The following is a 21,307-nucleotide window of genomic DNA, read 5'->3' on the forward strand; positions in this document are numbered from 1 at the left end:
TCTCTATTAGCCATGCATCACTTATACATCTTCTCCATTGTCCCCAAAGTAGCCTCCAGTCTCACACATACCCAGCTTCTCAGAGCAAATGTCTCCTTCAACCATGTAGAATCCCATGCCTGTGTTTTGCCTCACACAGCCAGGAGGTTTTGCCTCCCATACATCTCAGTGGCTATCTTGGAGCAGTGCCTCCACCACCCGCCTCTCCCAGCTCTGTTTGCACCTGTTCACTCTTCACTGTGTGCCACAGTAGCAGGCTGTCCCCTCAGTTTCACCTCTTTCTCGGTTCTTGCTTTTTCTGTACATGAGGGGCCTCTTCCCTTCCACTTTTCTCAATCTGCTTTTGTCTCAAGGCTTATCCTTCCATCTTCCACCCTCTTCTCCTACTTCTCCTTCCTGTCTGCCAGTCTTTCTTGATTTTGGCCTCTCCCTTTACACTGCCTCTCCCCTGCAAGTTCTTTGTTTTCTGTGCCCTTTTCTCATTTTTTTTTCCGCTGCAGTTCCCATGAGTCTCTTCCCCTTCCTCTGTCTCTTTTAGTCCCCTGCGTCTCTTCTGCTCTCCCTGTAATGCAATCCAATTCACTGGGCTTTTTTTTTTTTTTAAATTCATCTGAGGGTTAGGGACACCATCCATAATGAGGGTGCATTGACTTGCTGTATTGCCTACATCTCAGGGAATTCAACAGCCTGACTGAACCAACCAGCTCCCCACCCCCATTCCCAGCTGACACACAAATGCTCTTCAGTAATCAATAAAGCACTGAGTTAGTTTAGCTGTAGGGAAAGATATCAAACAGATTTTTCTTTTCACAATGTATTGTTTTACTTTTCTCACTTTACTTCCTGGTGAAGTTTCCTGTTAAATTTAAACACAAATTGCCTCTCTTAGTTTATCCTAAACAGTAAAGAACACTAGATTTGGGCCCAAATAAATTATTTCAGTTTGTGTGGATGTTTTCTTTCTTTTCTATCCATGCAATAGATCAGGGTTTGAGCAAACTGCTGCGTGTCACGTGGTTGCATTGAAAATGTATTTTCTCAGGGTTTTCACCCACGCACATAAATCATCTTGGGTTCAGAAACATAAGCTGAGTTTTGAATTTGTAGCAAGAGAGAAATTCAGGATAGTTTTGCATCATTACCAGTTTTGTAGTGACTGTTTTGCACAGTAAATAACCTAATTATATTTCAGAGATAGGATAATTAGCTAAAGCAATGTAAAAGATGAGCTCATTCTTGGTACATTTTAAAAAAGAATTAAAAGGTATCAAAATGTACTTACATGGCTGCAGTTGCTCTGTAATTAATGTCTGGTCTGAATTTCTTTGTTTTAATGTTATTTCTGAAAAGAATATTTTAGAAAGGTATTTATATGTATGGTATGTATTTGAGCTCAGATCAATTGCTTTTGTAAATAAATGGAGGCAGAAGTATATTACAATACAAATTATTTTGTATAGCATCATTTATAATTTCCCTTTAAACAAAAGTCACAGAATGCTTCTTTAAGGATAGGTACAATAGAAATTTAGGGCTGGAAGGAACCTTGAGAAGTTAAAATCCAGCCTTCTGTGCTGAGGAAGGACTAAGTAAATCTAGACCATCCCTGACTGGTGTTTGTTCAGCGTATACTTAGAAACCTCTAATGATGGGGATTCCACTACTTCCCATGGAAGCCTATTCCAGTGTTTAACTACCCTCCCTTGCTGCAGATTTAATCCATTATTTCTTATCCTACCTCCAGTGGACATGGAGAACAATTGATCACCATCTTCTTTGTAACAGCCCTTCTGATATGTTCAGACCATCATCAGTTCCCACTTCACTTCAGTCTCAAGACTAAACATGCCCAGGTTTTTTTTATTACAAAAATGGGAGTGATTATGCTAAGGAGAAGTAATGCTAATCTTAGAATGATTTTGCTAATACATGTTAAGACACTGAGCGTGTCCAGCATCAACTAAATGTTTTCCAGAAGCATGTGCAATTTCAGTCTGAGCTGGTTGCTGGTTCAATTAATAAAGGTCCTTCTTTTTAATCAACCTGCCTCCTGAATACTCATTAAATTTTTCAGGAGTTACTGTTATAATAGTGTTCTATGTCTGTACATCTATATACAGATAAGTACCAGAGGATGGCACTCTAAAATATGTAATATAATTCCTGGCTTTTATATCTAGCTCTTAGACAGCACTTTTTATCAATAGATCTCAAAGCGATTTACAAAGGGATGTATCATTTATCCTTGTTTTGCAGATGGGGAAACTGAAGCACAAAGAAGCTAAGTAACTTGCTCAAGGTCACCAAGTAGGCAGGGCCAGGAATACAATGTGAATTCATGTCCAGTGCTCTATCCTCTAGGCTACATCAATAAAAATGTGTTGTGCACTGCAAATGATTTCTGCTGTGCAGCTCTTTACATCAAATCTTAAGTTATCTCAAACAATAATGGACCAATTTACTTCCTTGAAATTCACTGAGTTTGCAAAGGAAGTTAGTAGAACAATGGCACTAGCTTAAACAATAGTTTGGTATTTTTCTAAATGCCATTGATGAGGCACAGACAGCACCTAATTGAGCAGATAGGTTCCCCCCCCCCCCCCCACACACAAATCAGGTCTAGCGGTGTTACGGGTACTTGTGGTTTTGACATGGGAGAAGAAAGAAAACAATGAAAATTTGGCAGGAATTATAGATATATTTGTTAGGTACTGTAACCCCATAAAATGGTACTTATGATGAACCAGGTGATGATTATGCGATTCAAATAAAGACTAGAGCTAAAACACAATTTAGGGAATGATGTGACTCCATTGAAAAAACAAACAAAAAATCTCCTTTGTGGAATACAGAATAACAAGAGGGGCACAGACCACTGTGAAAAGCTGATTTATCTTCAGGCTGAGACATAGCCATTTGTAGAATCTGTGACCTAAGTGTCTCAGTTCAGAGTGAGCACCATTTCACTGGGAAACCCATGTATTCTGCAGTTCTGGAATGTGCTGCAGAATTCACCCATCATTGAAGAATCACACTGCAGAATCTCAACATTAATATTTTTTTTTTTAAAAAATCAAGTTTCAAGTTCTGATGGTTGCAAAGATAACCTTAAATATGTGAGGAAATTGTAAAATGATGCCCAGCTGAGATTGCAAAAAGCTTTAAAAATTCCTTATAAAGAAAACTGTACATACAATAAGACTGATTCTTTTCTGACTTTCCTCTTGTACTCTCATTTACCCCTGTGCAAATTAGATGTAAAATGCTATTATTCTGCTTTGGTAATGTTTACATACACTTAGCATGGAGTAAATGCTTAGATAAGGTGCAAGGTGCCTGAGAATCAGGTCCAGTGACTGCAGAGCAAATTGCTTTAGATTGGTAAATACAGCTAAAAATCAGCAGCAAAACTGTATCCTTTAAAATGAATAATGGCACAAAATGATATGTTATTCCAAGAACATATAAGATTTCAGATAAGGAAAGAGTACAGAGATATAAAACAGAACTTGCTTCATATTCAGGACAAAAAAATACCAGTAAAAGGCAAGGAACTATTATATCTTATTTTAAAATTCAATATCGCTTGATAACTTTCCAAATAGTAAAGTACCACTTGTTTTAAGATTAAAAAATTGCCTACACATGAAGTTAGTTTAAAAAGATATTTGCTGTAAATGCCACCATTAGCACAAAGAGCACAGACATAAAGGGAGAATTCTCAGATGTTTTCCAAAGCTTAGGATGTCTGAAAAGAGAATACTACAATAATTTAGGCAAATCAGTAACTCTAGTGAACCAGACACCAAGAAAAATTCAATTTTCCTTAACAGATAAAGTAAAAAATGAATTTGATAATTTGGAAAGCTGGGATATATTTAAAAGATAGAATAGCTTACAGAATGTTTTAGTTCTAGGGTTGTAAGTGAAAAGCCAAATAAAGTATGGATATGCCATTGATCCATGTGATTTATATAAAGCCATAAAACATTAACATTCTCTGATGAAAACCATTAAAGAAGTGTCAGCTATGATCTCAGAAGCAAAGATATTCTCAATATTAGATGCAGGACCGATATTTTGACAAGTAAAGTTAGATGAATCAAGCTCTAAATTAGTGACTCAATGCACCATTGGATTGTTAAAATTTTAAATTATGCCTTTAGTTATTATACTCTCAATATATATCTTAAAGAATAATATTACCCAGAGCATGAGAGGCTTGTGCACCTGCCCCTTGGGGGAGGCTAGCCCTCTGCCCCTCCCCTTCAGCCTGAATTCCTGCCCCCCCCCCTCCACTCCATCCCCCTCACCAGTGCCCGGAGCAGCCCCAAATCCCAGGGACCAAAAAGAGCAACAAGGTGGATGGTGTGGGGGTCTCGGGGAAGGAGTGGAAAAAGAGGCAGGACCACCATGGCGCAGACATCTGGTGGCTTCTATCCACTGCCCATGACCCAGAATTTCAGAGATTGGGACATAATGTTCAGAAATCATAACAAATTATTTAGGCCACAATCCTACAAGTTACTCTATTCAGAGCCCCTCTGTCCAGGCTGAGTGCCATAACAGTAAAGATTTATATGTCTAACAAATATAAGGACACAGAGAAAGGGATACACAGAGAATCTAGAATACTTAGAGGGATAATTTTGTACTAAATTCTGAAATGGGCAGAAAGCTACAGAAGATTTCTGAAGATGGAAATGATATATATTACATTTCCATGTATGAGAAGGATGTGAGCAACTAAAGTGTTGCTAACTCTTATGACTTTATCATAAGTCTCATGATATATGGTGTTAAAGCTCCAGCTCCTTGAGTTGTGATTATGGAGGATCTCAGCTGTCCTTTAACCCACATTTGAAAAGAGCTTGATAACATGAACACTGCATTTTCAAAAACCAGAAAACAAATTAAAAGAGCCCCCATATTATATTTTTGAAATCATGATTTTTTTTAAGCCAGTCTCATGATTCCGGATGTATGATTCACAATTTCTGAATGATTGGGATTCACAATGCTGCAATTATATATTTAACAAAACAACATTTGAAGTCTGAATAGAGCCTTAGAGAGAATGTAGAGTAATTGGGGAAAAGAAAGAGATCGAGGCAAGAATAAGACAGCTAAAGAAAGCTTTAGAAATGTTTTGGAGGAATTGGTAGGGAGTCCTACATGCATGGGAGAAGTGGCAGGCTAAATAAAATTTAAGCCCATTGAATATATAAAATTTAAATAGGTCATTTAAAAATCTTCCATATTTTTCATTGAGATTCTGACTCAGTTACCCAAAAAATGTTTGTGTCATGGATTCACAGGATCTAGTCTATACCCCAGCCTTTAACCAGTCTCTTGGGAATACTCATCTAGTGTGTTGTACCCCAAGATTCTCACTGTTCTAGGCCCATGGCCTGCACAACTGCAAAACTGGGCCTTCAGGCTGCAGCAATCCCTGTCTCTTGTAGTAACTCCAGCTGAGCTAGACCTTCCCTCCCCCCGTGTCAGGGCTCAATGCTCTCATTAAGTATCTGCAATGACACCAGGCAGCCTTTTCATAACAGACAAAAAATTGTTAGTCACCTAGAATATAGTATCTGAAAGTCTTTGGGTTAATATGAAAGATGCAGATTTAGGACAAAGTTAATTTTGGTGGGAGCCATGCAGCCCCACTCTCTTGTGTCCTTTGTCTCCCAGTCCCAAAAGAGCTGCCATACGTCTGTGAACCCTACTCTTTTTAATACAGGCACCTGAAACCAGAAATCCTGAAGAGTTTTCATTTCAGAAGCACTGACACATGATGTTTCTGAAATAAAATATGCTCCCCAGGACCTGGCAGGTGCTGCCTGTAATTGACATGATTCTTGTCAGTTTCACTGCTCTCCACCACTGGCTAGCAGTGGTGAAACTGTTTCACCAAGGCCATTCAGTAGTTGGCAGCCATGAAACTGATAAGAATCATGTCAGTTTCAGGCAGCAGCTGATGGCACTCCAGCATCTAGAGCTAAGGGGCACATCCACCATGTGGACTGTCCCAGGGCTTCCACACTCCCGGGCCAGCTGGCTCCCTGTGCTGCCTGACTTTCAAGGCAGCTGGCTCACCAGGCTGCAAGAGTCTGGCAACCCAGGGAGCTAGGCTGCCTGGGAGTCTGGAAGCCCTGGGATCCCTAGTCTGGGGGATGAGGAGGCACTGCCCTGATACTATGGACCTTGGAAGCCTAGTGTCCACAGCAGCCCACCAGAGGAGCTGGCAGGAAACTGGGCGGAAACTTACCTGGCAAGAAGGCTTCTGTTGGAACCCTGCCTGTGGTTCATCCAAAGTTCATTGGACTGGATATGTTTAAAAAAATTTGGATTTGCATTTCCCAACTAAAACCCTGTTTCATCAAAAAATTCCCATTCAGCTCTAATTGATACTCATCCAACCTCCAGACACTTGAAGCAACAAATGAGACCCACATGCAATAGATTCTTCTTTTTATCAGATGCGGAACTTGCCAACCCAATTTGCGACAGCCTCAACAGCAAAGTGCAGAGCCTTCAGACCAACATCAAATCTGGTGAGAGGGCAGTTGTCAGGTATGTGTGACATCGTCTGTCTTTGGCCACAGCCACTTGTGGGATCCTCTGGTTGGCCCTAGTTGTGAAGGCAAATACATCCTGGCCTGTTTGAAATATTTTCAGAAGGGCTCCTGAGTGCCATAGTAAATCAAAGCTGGGTACTCACCTGGTCAGGTCAATTATAAGAGACTGGTTTATGAGAGATGAAATAGATTATATAGATGTTCATAATATGATGCTCCCTCTTCTTTCTTACATGCTTTGATCAGCAGTGAGGTAGTTAGTAATATTGACATTTAAAGTATCATTGAGCATGTGAGTATTCACCTCTCTTAGATGAATGGCTCAATTCATTCCTCTCAGAGTTACTATTTCAGGCTCTCTGCAAACTCAGGCTAACACCACTACATCAGTTACACTTGCTTTACATTTACAGAATTTTCTTCACAGTCACAACAATGAGAAACTGACTTTAAAAAAAAAATGAAAAATTTAGAATCTGGAGCACAAGATAGCACTGTGGGGGAGGTACTGTGTGACCTATTAGAACATACCACCCCAATTTGAACCCAGCTCCTTTTGTTTACAGTGTTTACACTTATAAAGTTGTTTCTGTTCTGAGAGCTATAACCAGTAAGAGCAATATATCCCATTTCAAGTATAGGATACATCTTTTAAACTGACAGAATCTTTCAGAACTTAAGTTTGGCTACAGTATATGCTCGAACTACTTTTAATATGTGCATCATGAAGATGTGCACTTTCAAAAAGGGGGCAAAGTTGATCAAGATGGCACATTCTGATTTCAAACAAAAAGGATGTGTATGCTAAGTAAGAATAAAGATGGAAAATAAGGTTTGGGTAAAAAAGCATGCATCCCCATGAACAGCAGTAACTACTTGCAGGAGATTTGAATGTGTGCTAGTTCTCCACCCTGGTAAAAAAAAATGTCTGTAGAAAATAGCAACTGGTACATTTTGTAATACTTATGTTAAATCATTAAGCTAATGATCATTTGCTTCCTTTAAGTTGGTGAGGAGTATTTTTCCTGTTCTCTTAAGTGTTAGTTAATAAAATATTAATAAATAATTCATAAATGGTTAAACATATTGAGTAGTGGAAGTTTGTTTCCTTTTTACATTTTCTAATATATGAGTAGAAAGAAGATTGATTTAAAGTAAATCTCACACTTAAAATACATAGTCATTATGTGCCTTTTGCTTTTAAGAATGAGATCCACAATAGTAAATGCAATTATGTCAAGAGTTATATTGCTTAGCATGCTTTATATTCCCACTTCACACCTTTAACCCCACTAAGTGGGCAGTAGGGTTTTCACTTTGGTTACATGAATTATTGTATATAATAATACTCCATCACCTCTAGACATTTATGTTGGCTTGACTGTAAGTCTATGTTTTCAAACTCTGAAACAATGTTAGGACTTTCTATTATTTTCTCACCTTTCTTTCCCATTGAAATATAAATTGATTAACAGCAGAATTCAAATCATTTGCAGATTTTCAAGATGTGAAATTAAAAAAAAACAAAGTGTCAATTTCTGCACCTCTCTGTGCATATAAAAATATAAATATGCATACTTTAATTTTACCTAGAATGACCCAATGTCAAAAAACTCAAAAAGCTTCCCAAACCATCACAGAAATTCAACTCATCCCAAACACCAACTGACCTTAGCCTTAGCCTTGAGTGAATAAATAGGTCTTGAAACATGGCCTTAAGGTTAGCAACGTTGGGTCTGTCAGACCAGCTATGTAAGTAAATCTCAGAGTCAAAAGACCTCCTCTCTTCTACTCTCAACACCCTATCTCCATTCCTACAGGTACTAATATAGGGACCATGTGATCTTAGCTTCTGGGGTAGAGCAAGAAGATAAATGCAGTGCCTAAAAATCAGGACCCAGACCCTATAGGACTTTATAATTGAACTTTTTGCTTTAAACTGTACTCAGATCTTAAATGGAAGTAACTGACATCCACAGAATACAGAGTTTTTATGACAAACACCAGCAACACATTGCAAAACTTTGCATGTACATGGTAGTCACTGTAGGGTTCACTAACACATTAATGGATGACAATAAGTGATTTATCCTATTAGATAGGTTATTTTTATTCTTGAGATGTTAAAAGTAGTAAGTTTTAGTTAATTCTATGTACTATAGTGTTATGTGTAGCCCATTTAAGGATACAGCTCTGCAATAGTTCCACTGGACAAAATAAACCATCCATCCTTCTTGCTTTGTGTATGTTTACACTGCAGCTGGAAGCTTCCTTGCCTGGGTAGACAGACACACCTATTCTGTTTGAGCTAGTGTGCCAAAAATCACAGTGTAGCTGCGGGTAGCACAGGCGGCAGCCGGGGGTCCAGGTGGGTTTCTCTTCAGGTGGCTAGCCTGAACTGCTGCCCATTCTGTCTCTGACTATACTGCTATTTTTAGCATGCCAGCTTGAACAGAGCAGGCATGTATCTATCTACCCAAGCTGGGAGGCACGCTTCCAGCTGCAGTGTAGATGTACCCTTTGTCTATTGTATTCACTTTAAAGGATAGCTCCAGAAGCTGTATAATGATTTTCTAGCACCTCATTTACTGTATTCCCCTCTATGGTATCCATACTGGAGCTCTATGTTCAGTTTTCTGTTCCTGTTTAAAGAGCTCAACTCCAGGCCAGGCCAGGCCAGGGACTTATTTATTTGCAGGCTTCAGCCTGTCCCTTGAAGAGGTAGTAGTACAATCTGTCACAGTGACCAATCCACACTTCTTGAATACTGAATGAGAATATGGATTATTTAAAGGAATAGTTACAGTAGCAGCAAACAATTTGTGATCATTCAATAGGCTGAAATTTGTTCACCAAAATATTTAGTGAACAAATGCTAATAGCAAACAAATAAATGGATCTCACAATCTGTTCGACCAATTTGCAAACAGAAAATAGGGCCTAAATTTGCTGAATAAGTTGTTCATTGTAAATTCTTTTTGCAGCTGTTCATAGGATTAACAATGGCTTACTTAGTTTTTTGTAATGGTGCACAGAAATGCCGTATGGATAAAGCTGCTTAACTCCAAACTGAACTTTGCAATGGATAAGTGACTATCACTACAGGGCATAGACTAGTTACTTGCTTTGGAATTTATTGTACTAGCAACAGGATTTGTGTGTGTGTGTGTGTGTGTGTGTACTTAAAGTAATGACATAAAAATGAAGTTTAACAAATTAATATCCAGTTGCTATAACGAGTTGCCATTGGTAAGGATAATAGCAATCAACCCAGCATGAGTTAGGGCAACCAATTGGTACAGTAGTTCTAGGCTGTAAATAGGCTGAGAGAATTAATCCTTGATTCGCAGGTAAGAGTCTTTTGCTTTTCCCAAAAGAGCTGTAGCTGCATTTCAGATCTTGAGGTCTTGCCCTCAGTTATTTTGCATGAGAAATTATTCTTGGATCATTGATACTACTAATATATGGATAGTAGATAATATCTACTGCAGGATTTAAGACCTGACTTATCAGTTACAAGTAGACATCTGTCATGCAAATAGTAGTACAACAGAAATTCCTAATGAACAGCTATAATTGTGTAAGCAGCAAAAATTGATCTTTTTTCCTCAAAGAAAGACAATTTATGATACTTCCTTTCTGAGTGAGAATTTAGAAATACCCTTTTCTTTTTGAAGAACATCAGAGATATGAGAATGATCAAAAGATTAAGATCAGTTTTCAAAATATGGATAAGAAATAGTGCCCATAAAAGTTAGTTTTCTCCTCAGCACCTTTTGAAATCTAGTGTAAGTTGTGTAAAAGCACACTCAGAAATTGAAAAAAAATGCAAATCCTACCACTGGTTCAGCTTTGAATAGGGCTCCACTGTAGCAGAATGAATTCAGAATGATTGCATCATTTACATTCTAAGTTTAGTTTTCAAATATAGTTGATTTTGCTTAAATGAGAGTCCTGTAGCTATTTTGTAATTAGGACTAATAGTTCTATGCAGTTCATAATTGGTCCAAAACAGGTGTTTTCTTTTCTCTCCCTTCCCTCACTCTCTTCCCCAAATTAGATACATATTCAGCCCACATTTAAGTATGAGATCCTAAAGAATTCTGCTAAGCATAACGCACAAATGAGGATAGAGTTTTTATAACAATTTTATGTTCTAAAGCTTAAGTCTCGCTCAACATGCTGACATGTCAAATTTGGGCTCCATTTAGGCCTGATTTTTAGATACACCATGGAGGTGCTCAACATCTCTGAATATCTTCTAACATGATCTGATAATGTTTGGTGAACCTCAGTAAAGACATACAGTATATTCAAACAACAAGCAGAGAGAAAGTAGGTGAATTGTGTTGCTTTTGTGTGTAGATTGCATCCACTGTAGGTAGACAGGTTTTTGACTATACTGTTCAGACCTACAGCTGAGAACATACCCAGTATTATCCCTAAAGACCAGGTTCTCTTTAACATTGCCTAATTACCAGGAATCGCACAATACTTCAAGGGGTCTCCCAGCTTAAAGTTTCTGTCTGATTTGTTTTGCCTCCATCATTATAAATTTGTGTCTGCTTTGAAAGTGGTAGCAGCTGGCAATCATTTATCATATCTGATTGTTCTTCAATGATTTGAGCTCAGACAACTTACCTTATCATCAGTGCAGGCAATTTTTATGTAAAGTACTCATATTGACTATAAGAGATCTGATGGCAGTTTTAAAACCTTTCTGCATTAATAGCCTTTCCACTGCATTTAAGCATTCTGTCTCTTAGATGCTGTGACAAATGTGACACTGCTATTATATGTCCTAAGTACCCACTCTGAATGGTGACAACATCTATTCTTCAAAATGGTAATTGCCTAATGCAATCTATCATTCCAATTTATGTCCACCTAGGGAAAACTGCACCTTTAAAATTGCATGAGTATTTAGTTAGAAATACATAATTAACCGGTTACCCTATTGGAATTACTTTAGGGGAGTTGCATATCAGATGATATTAAGATTTTACTTCTTCTCAGATACAATACTTAGCATATCTTAGTATACATTGTATAATGTTCCTGGTAATTTGAAAGAGAGCTGCTGAATTTATCATCCACGTGGATCCTCTTGTTGGGGAACTGGGGCATCAAGATCCTTATCAGTTCCCACTGATACATACTTCTAGAATGGAGATGGTATAGTTTTGTGGTTAGGATACTGAACTGAGACTCAGGAAATTGGGTTTCTTGTGTGGGCTCTGCTGCTAACCTACTGTGTGACCGTAGGCCAGTCACGTCACTGCTCTGTGCCTCAGTTTCCCTCCCACACTTCATTTGGTTTGTTTATTTCGACTGTAAGCTCTTTGGGACAAGGATTTTCTGTGCCTAGCAACTAGGGCCTGATTTTCAGTTGGGGCCCATAGGTGCTACCGCTGCATAAATCATTCATTCCCAGGGGTACTGAAAGCACTTGGCATCTCAAAGGAAATGGCTGAATCTTCAGAGAATTGGGTCGCTGAGGCTCAGACTGAAAAACCACAAGTTATTTGAACAGGAGGAGGTAAAGATTGATGAAAACAGGAGAAAATTGCCTAAGCAAGCAAGCTGTCCTTATTTCTCCCTTGAAAGCTAGCCATTAGACTCAGTGGTTTTCATCCACCCAATCATAGCTTCCTAACACCTTAAAACTTGAAATAAACATCACTGGACTAGTTATATTACATACAGTCAATAGGTCTTGTTACATTTTTTTTTAATTTAGTTTTTTCAACAGAAAATTGTGTTTGACCAGATGAAAATGTTTGCAAAAGGTATCAGTTCTCTTAGAATTTAATTTTTTTGTTGGAAAAATACCACACAAAAAAATAAAAAATGAAATAAAAAAATGAAACTTTCCATTGCAGTTTTAAATCTGAGAATATTTAAATGTTTGGCGGGTTTTGGTCAAAATTTTTAAATATTTTACTTTTGTTGAAAAAGAAATTTCCTGTGGAAATTCCTCCCCTCCCCCTCAACCAGTTCTAGCAGTCACCCAGGGCTTCATCCAAAGTCCATTACAATTAGGGCCGTACCAAATTCATGGTTGTGAAAAATGTGAAAGCTGGTCTCCCCCATGAAATCTAGCTATTGTAGGGGACACCAGATTCACAGAGCTGGGCAGCCATAGAGTGGTGGCTGCTGGCCAAGAGCCTGGCTCAGAAGGCAGCGCCACCAGCAGCAGCAGCGCAGAAGTGCGGCAGGGTTGTATGGTATGTGCCGCCCCGCTCTGAAGGCAGCAGCGCAGAAGTAAGGGCAGCAATACCACGAGCCCCCCACAATAGCCTTGCAACCACCCCCCCACAATCCCCTTTTGGACTGAGACCCCCAAGGTTACAACAACATGAAATTTCAGATTTAAAATATCTGAAACCATGAAACTTACGATTTTTAAAATCCTATGACTGTGAAATTGATCAAAATGGCCCATGAATTTGGTAGGGCCCTAATTACAATCAATGGAAAGACTCCCATGGGGTTTGGATAAGGCCTACAGTCAGTACTTAGCTAATAATAATTAATACATTTAATCCCTAGTCATTAAACATAAAAAAGTGATTTGGAATAATCTCCTTCCTCCCATTTTTTCTGTAATATACTATTGTGGGCCAATTTACGGACATTCCAGTGCAAGTGGTCCTAAGGGTTTAGACCTGGAAGGTGTTGAGTACCTTAGTTTATATGGAAGGCAATAGAAGCTGAAGGCAGTCAGCACTGCTCAGGAGATGCTCAGTACCTTGCAGTATCAGGCCCTAGGTGAGAGAGGGTGCAGCTGGCTCTCCCCATTTCCCCAACTCACCCTTGCACTGTTGGCAGTACTAGAAACTACTGAGGTTTTCCTGGGCAATCCATAGCTTTATACCCTCTGAATCCAAGCTGGACTGCTTTTGGGGGATTGTGCCTACCCCTTTTGTACAGCTGTACAAAAAAATAAATAAAAAATTCTTGCTATCCAGTATATTCCTCCAGTCAGTGCTGTTTGGTCAGTACACCTAGTCCACATTCAGGATGCCATTCCCTCAGCAGAGATATAATTGTGCTCCATACGCTATATAATGATAATTTACTCTAACCTTAAATTTTCCATGAAGAACTGCTGCCTACAGAATGTAAAAAGTATATTCCACATCCAATAAAGTTTTTTTGTTTAAAAAGAAAGTCACCTCTGTTTTACAGTGCCTTTAATATTCTTTCCGTTATTTTAAAAACAAGTTTTTTCTTGTTGAAATTAAAGTGACCGGATTAAAATGACAATTATTTAACATGTAGCCATACAGGATGTTAAGACCAATATATTCATCTGAATTTATAAATGTGCAAGGGTTTATTTAAAACCTCCTTAAGGCAAATTCATGACTGTGCATTTTATTATCATAAATGACACTATCCTGGGCAACATAATGCACCTGATGAAGCCCTGAAAGATCGAAAGGCAAAAGCCATCATCTAAAACTGATGTGGAGAAGGTCTGAAATTGGTAAATGGCATTGTAATGAACTAAAATAAATATTTTAGCACTATGCAATCTTAACTGATCTTCCTCTGCATTGAGCATAATAGATTTGTTAAAGTATATAGACCTAGATTGCTAAAGATCCTGGGGCAGAGTCTCAGCTGGAGTAAATTGTCATAGCTCCGTTGACTTCAATGGTCCTGTGATAATTTGACCATCCAGAGTATCTGCCCAACTCTACATTCAAAGCTGACTTTAGAACATTTGGGGATGTAGTGCTGCAGCTCCCTCTGTCCAGCATTCACAAGTCCATCAGATTTCTTACTTAAGGCTCCCACGGCACAGACTCTGAAATTTATTCTTGTACTTGTTCTTTGCCAACTAATGTAGCCTATGTCCCTTGACTTTTTAGAGCGACTTATGATTTTTGTTTGATTATTATATATTGTTTGGTTGTAGGTTTTTTTAGAAAAACATAGTTGGGGCTAAATCCATCACTGTTGTTGTTCTATTCAACTTAATGGAGCATCACTGAGAATGCATTTATCTTGACACCTCACATGAGGAAGAATCAGAGCAGTAAAAATGGTGTCTGCAGCACAGTTCACTTACATATCTTCAGGCTGCTTTCACAACCATAAATCATTCCTTGAAACATTGCACAAAGTGTTTGTAACATTTTGTTGAGGGGAAGCGGGAGCCAAGTTTCTTCTTTGACATTTTGTGCCCCACTGGGAATGGGAAGAATGAACACTCCAGGTCTGAAAAGTTATCCACAAGCCTTCAACTGCAGTACAAATGATTCCACTGATATCTGCAGAGGCAGATCTAGAGGACATTCCAGGAGTGGCCCTACAGCAGCATATGGGAAGCTCTGAATTCTGTGGAGCACATGCACATAAAGGCCCAAAGCATTCCTTCCTGGTAATCCAGCATACATGGATGATAGGAACAGAAAGACACTCATCACTTAGCAAACACATCAAAACAACTTAGCATATAAGAGATGGCAAGAAGATATTTCCGAAGACGATGTAAGAGAGGAGTTTAAGGCCACTCACGTACATAATGATGCAACAGTGATGTCACTTGAACAGTGATTATATTTGGCAGGACTTCTCCATTGCAGTGTCATATGCCTCTCAGAATGCAGACCACACAATGGGGCCAAATAACAAAGGTATTACTGATTTCATACACAGGTAAACTCCTAACGACTTCAGTGAGAGTTTTGACTGAGTAAGGGCTTCAGGATTTGTCCCTACAATAACAGATTATATAGACAATTTTGATGAGCAAAATTAACACAATGAGCTATTTCCATGCATTTTCATAGTAAGAAAAAAATTTTGGTTGGGTTTTATGAAATTAAAAGTACAACCAAAGAAAAGGACTGAAAAACAACTTTTAAAAAATGAACTTTTGAGAATGGAAAGAAGGATCTTCGGTCACTTAGGGCCAGATTTTTAAAAGGTATTTAGGGCCCTAAAGATCCAGAAAGGTGCTTCATAGGATTTTCAAGAATGCTTAGGTCCCGATATCCCACTGAAAGTCAATGGGACTTGCTGCTCCTAAATATTTAAATCACTTTTGAAAATGGGACTTAATTGCTGTTGTCACTTAAATGCTTTTGAAAATTTTACTCTGGGACTCACTAATAAAGTTGATTGGAACATTTTTAGCAAAAATATGTTTTTATTGAAATATACTGTTTTGTGGAAGCCAAAAACATTTCACAGAATGATACTGCTCTGACCAAAATTTTGGGGGATGTTTTCTGATGTCCAAGACACTCTGGCCACATGAATAGAATTAAAAACATGACCTTTTGGATCAAAAAATGGATGTTTTGATACAATTTCATTTCACAAAAAAATGTTTTAAAGGTTCTGGCTTTGTTCCAATGCCAAATTAAAACCAATTTCCAACCCTCAAAAGTAGTTGCAAGAATGGAATTGTCATTCTTCAGCCAGCTCTGTTCACTAGTTTTACCAACCTTATCCTGGAGAGAGAGTGAGGGAAATAATAAGTATGAGAGAGGCCATATATGAGATTTTGTTGATTATCACAAGGAAAACATTTTTAAAAGATTTATGGCTAGTGGAAATTCTCTTATAGGGTTTGCGTGTAATGTGCCTACAGTTTAAGATAAATCTCACATATACCGATGAAAATAAAAATTATTAGGATGAACTTCAAGGATATCTGTACATATAGACCACAAATCTTTCATGCAAAACACGAGTAACCAGGCTTTGTATAGAACCTGTGTCCTGCCCTCTCCTTCCAACCTGCGACCAGAAGAAAACAACCACATAGTTGCTCTGTGGCTTCTACTACACACAGTTCACAGACCTGCAAACTATCATCATGCTCCGACTCTCGCACCAGCCCCCTGCAAAGTGGCTGAACTGCTCTGAAGAAAGCCAGCAGCCTGCAGAGGGTATACATTCTCTGCATGGCCTCACTGCAGTTTCTCTTTCCCCATGCAGCAGAACCACAGCTCTGCTCTTCCACTGTTTTCAATCAATGCAAAAGCGAGTGAGGTGTAAGGGGCCAGGATCCATATTAGGGACACGGGGCTTTGAAACAGATCGCTAGGGTGCTAGGTCCTTCAGGTGTAAATAATACTCTGATTTGCAAACCTAAAACCATAAGCCAGGATAGTTTGGTTTCAAAAGACATCATCTGTAGTATCTTACTGATGAGCAGACCAGTGTCAAGATAGTTCCTATTAATAATGAAGGATTTATGTACAGAAATGAGGTATCAAAACTTCTTGTTGCTGCAGCCTGCAACTGATCTGCTGTGAGCTTCTTCATTTCTGTCCTAGTAGAAAGTGTCATACAGGCTACCAAAGACTACATAAAAAAAGGGTACAGGAAATTTGGCAACTCTGCCTGGGTGACTTACCCTATAGCACATCTTCCCTTTTTTAGATCCCTTTACTAAACTAAAACACTATTAAATTAAACAAACTATACCAAATACAATAATGGACTTAGCAGCCCTTCAGGCTGCTTTAAACACAACATATCTCCATCAGCCTATTCAGCAATCTTCCTGATCTGCTGTATTGCAAACCCTTGAGGCATGTCCTTGTCTGCAACAGACCGTTCACAGTCTCATGATCAATAACAGGGTCAGATTGTGAATCGTTTCACCTTGTGTGTCTACTCTCATTTCATTTGTCTTAGCCAATTGGTCAGATATCTTGAGCAGATGCTCACTATTCCTTTGTAAGATTTTGCCTTCATCTGTGAACACTGAGTAGGAGCGAGGGGACTCTTCTCTGAACACTCTAGCTTTCCCTGCGCAGTGCCCATTCTGCCATATTCTTACGGAGTATTTTTTTGTAAACTGTGGAAGAGGTCTTGATCCTTCCTTGCTATTTTGATTGACTTGGTTTCCCAGACTTTTTGTCACTATAATAGACTTAGCCATCCTTTGTTGTTGTCCCATGTCTGATAACCAAGTATTTATAGTATTTCTTGTAGAGCAATTCAGCAGGTCAGACATTGCAGCAGTATAGCTCTATAGTTGAGTAATGCTAAATATGGATCTTCTCTTTTATCCATGCTTTTTTGAGCAAATTTTTCACCATGCATACTCCACATTCAGCTAATCCATTGGCTTGAGATTATTTGAGACTGGATGTCTCATGGTAAAAGTCATAGATTTTAGAAAAGTCCAGGAATTCCTTATTCTTGAAATATGGCCCCTTGTCAGTTATTACCGTTCTTGGAATTCTATGACATGCAATACAGATTTAATGTACCTGACAACTGTTGCTGCCGTGGTATCTTCAAGTGTGACTGTTTCTGGGATAGGGGTAAAGTAGTCCATTATAACCAGGTGATGATGTCTTTCCAGGTTAAAAATGCAATACCCAATTCTGTCCCATGGAACTGTGTAGTATCATTGGTTCTTTCTGCTGGAAGTCACTGTACTTCTGACGTGTTCTCACCATTTCTTTGATGTCATCTTTCACCTGTGGCCAAAATACAACTTCTTTTTGATTTGGTCATTCTCAGGTGCCCTTTGTGTATTCTTTCCAATATTTCCTCTCATCACTTCGGAAACCACAATCTGTGTCTCCTTGAAAAGTGCTCCTGAGATCATTGACAGCTCATTTTTATTGTGGGAATAAGAAGGTGGGAAATGTTATTTTTTCCTCCTTTTCTCATTGCTTGTATCACTGCTTGAAAATTTCATCTTTAACTGTTTCGGCTTCCAATTTATCCCATATATCTGGAAATACAGCATGTGACACTTTTATCATGTTCACATGTATGTTTACTGCTTGTTCCACTTCTCTAGACTAAATACTATCAGATGGAGCATATGCTCTTGAGTGTGTGTCTGTCATTGCAAAGTGGTGTCCAGATTGGAACTTGAAGGTCACAACATAATTCTATATTTTTAAAAGTAGTTGCTGTATTCTTGGGTACTGTATCCCTTGTGTCCTGCAGCCACTGGTTTGTAATCTGTTTCTGTTTTGAAACTATGACCATATAGAAAGTCATGAAATACTGTACATCTGTACACCAGATGTAATGTCTCTTATTCTATTTGTCCTTACATCTTCTCTGCGGCTGTTATATCCCTAGATTCATACGAGACTGGCAACCAATCAGCTACATGTAATAGTAATACTCCCAGCCCTCCTTTCGAGATGTCTGTGGAGAGTTTGGTGTTTTTAATAAGGTCAGAAAATTGCAGCACTGGAGCAGATGTCAGAATGTGCTTTAAATCAATGAACTCCCTTTTATGCTTTGGTTTCCATGCCCATTTGGTGACCTTCTGGAGATGTCTTAGCTGAGGTGCATGAGCAGTATAGTTAAGTATGAATTTGCTGATATAATTCAACTTGCCTAGCAGCCTTTGAATTCCCTTTTTATCATCAGGTCTTGGCGTGGTCATAGAATCATAGAAATGTAGAGCTGGAAGGTACCTCAAAAGGTTGTCGAGTTGATCCCTCTGCACTGAGGCAGGACCAAGTGCACCTAAACCTTATCAGACAAATGTTTGTCTAACCTGTTGTTAAAAACCTCCAGTGACAGGGATGCTACAACCTCCTTTGGAAGCCTATCCCAGTGTTTAATTACCCTTATAATTTGAAAGGTTTTCCTAATATCTAACCTAAATCTCCCTTGCTGCAGATTAAGCCAATTACTTTTTGCTGTACCTTCAGTGGACATGGAGACCAATCAATCAATCATAATCCTCTTTAGAAGATCCCTCAATATATTGGAAGACTTGTCGCCCTCCCCCCCCAATCTTCTTTTTTCAAGAATAAAGATGCCCAGTTGTGGGTTTCTCCTACCCCCTAATAATCAGTGTTACCTGAATCTTTGATTCATCAGGCAAGATACCTTTTGAGGTCAGCCTCCCAAATGTGTTATTTCCGTTGATTGAAATGGACGTTTGGCCTTATTCAGTTTAAGGTTATTAAGGTTATTGTTCCTGATGTTCAACAACAGTGCTGCCTCAAATTATGCCATCAATGTACACTGTCATGCCTGCTCAACCTGCTAGCCTCCAGCTCATTGTACAATGAAATACTTCTGGAGCCAAACAAACATATTCCTAAATGCAGTCTAAGAAAGCAGCATCTGCCAAACAGTGTGTTGAAGGTGCTGATCTTGGAGTGCTCAGTGGCCAAGGGTATCTGCCAAAATCCTGCTGATGCATCTAATTTGCGCAAGAATTTTGCTCCTGCCATCTCAGGCAACAGTTCACATCTTATGGGCAAGTGGGAGCGTTCTCTTTTTCTGTTCTTGTTCAGCTCCTTAGGGTTCATATCCAGCCATAGTGGCTTTTAGATGCAGTTCAAATTGCTGTCTGAACAGATGCCAGGCATAATCAGCATTTCCCCTAATCCTCAAGGCTGGTGGGAGAGTTACTCGCAGTAACACAGGGTCAGTAGCAGCTATTCTGATGTTACCTCTTCCACTGGGTCTTTTGGAGCACTGTGCCTCCCACCCTGGTATCATATAGTGTCTTACTGATGACCACTGTCAGGATAAACCCTTTATTATGAACAGAAACTATGTACAGAAATGAGGTAGCTAAACTTCCTACTACTTTGTGTAGCTACAGCTGGTGATGGCCCTGCCCTGGCTTCTTTGTTTTGGCTCCAACAGGAAGTATCACAGGCTACCAAAGACTGTCTCTAGATTCTACAGAAAGTGTGGCATCTCTACACTTTCTGGAGCACTTTATCTACATCATATCTTTGCTATAAGGTGGTGATACTGGACTTAATTCCATGAGACGATGAGCACCCTGCACTTCCATTAGTGAATGGCGACAGAGAGCACACAGCACCTCACATGCATGGATTCAATGCTTCTAGAGTTATTGCTTCCCAGAAAATGGATGGGAAGAATATGTCTTTAATCTTAAGAGTGAAGTGGAATTTAACATGTTACACTACTGTCCACTTTGGGTGGGAGGGGCTTCATGATGGAATACATGGAGGGGCCCCAGGGAGAGCTCACACAGTACAGATATCTGTGTCATGGTTACAGGGCTAACTGCATCTCAGCCCCCTTTCTAATCTCACTGAACGCATTTCCTCAGGTGTCAAATCACATGCTTTACCTATCTCTAGATGGAATTTCACAATTCTCCAATGCTGAGAGAGGCCCCTGGGCTATAATACCTTGTGTATCCACTTTGGTTACTCAGCTAGTCTGAATTCTGGCACCTGCTGTTCTCCCCTTTGGAGTCTGTGACCAGTGGTATACACCAATCAGATAGCTTCTTAAACCAAAATGTTTGTTCATTTAGCAGCAGGAATAAAGCATAAGAGAAAAAGGATTTTAAAACAATGGTCTACACACATATCTATCTTACCTAAATTCTTCCCCTAACCTGATGGTAATTAAGCAGGCCTAACTTCTTCAGACTCCCTCAGCAGCATCCTGTGTCTCAGTCTCGTTCCCTTCAACATCTACTGCCAATCTAAACCCTGCCATAATTCTTCATTGTACTGTGTTGATGTGCCTTTTCCTTTACTGGACAAAACCGCTTCCTAGGTTGGCTGGAGACAGAGGCAACATCAAAGCTAATGGTTCTGGCATTATCCCTTAACAGATTTTAAGTGTTTGCAGAGAGCTGACTATCCTGAGTATTTTTTTCCTTCCTAAATGCATTCCAGGCAGCTATTGAATATACATATTCATAACATAAACATCTCAATAACTAGGCCTACATACATTATTCATAAATTATTACAGGGCAACTCCACATA

This window comes from Emydura macquarii, unplaced genomic scaffold (assembly GCF_026122565.2).
Source record: "Emydura macquarii macquarii isolate MOO-44397 ecotype Brisbane River unplaced genomic scaffold, CSIRO-AGI_Emac_v2 contig_1644, whole genome shotgun sequence".
NCBI lineage: Eukaryota > Metazoa > Chordata > Testudines > Chelidae > Emydura > Emydura macquarii.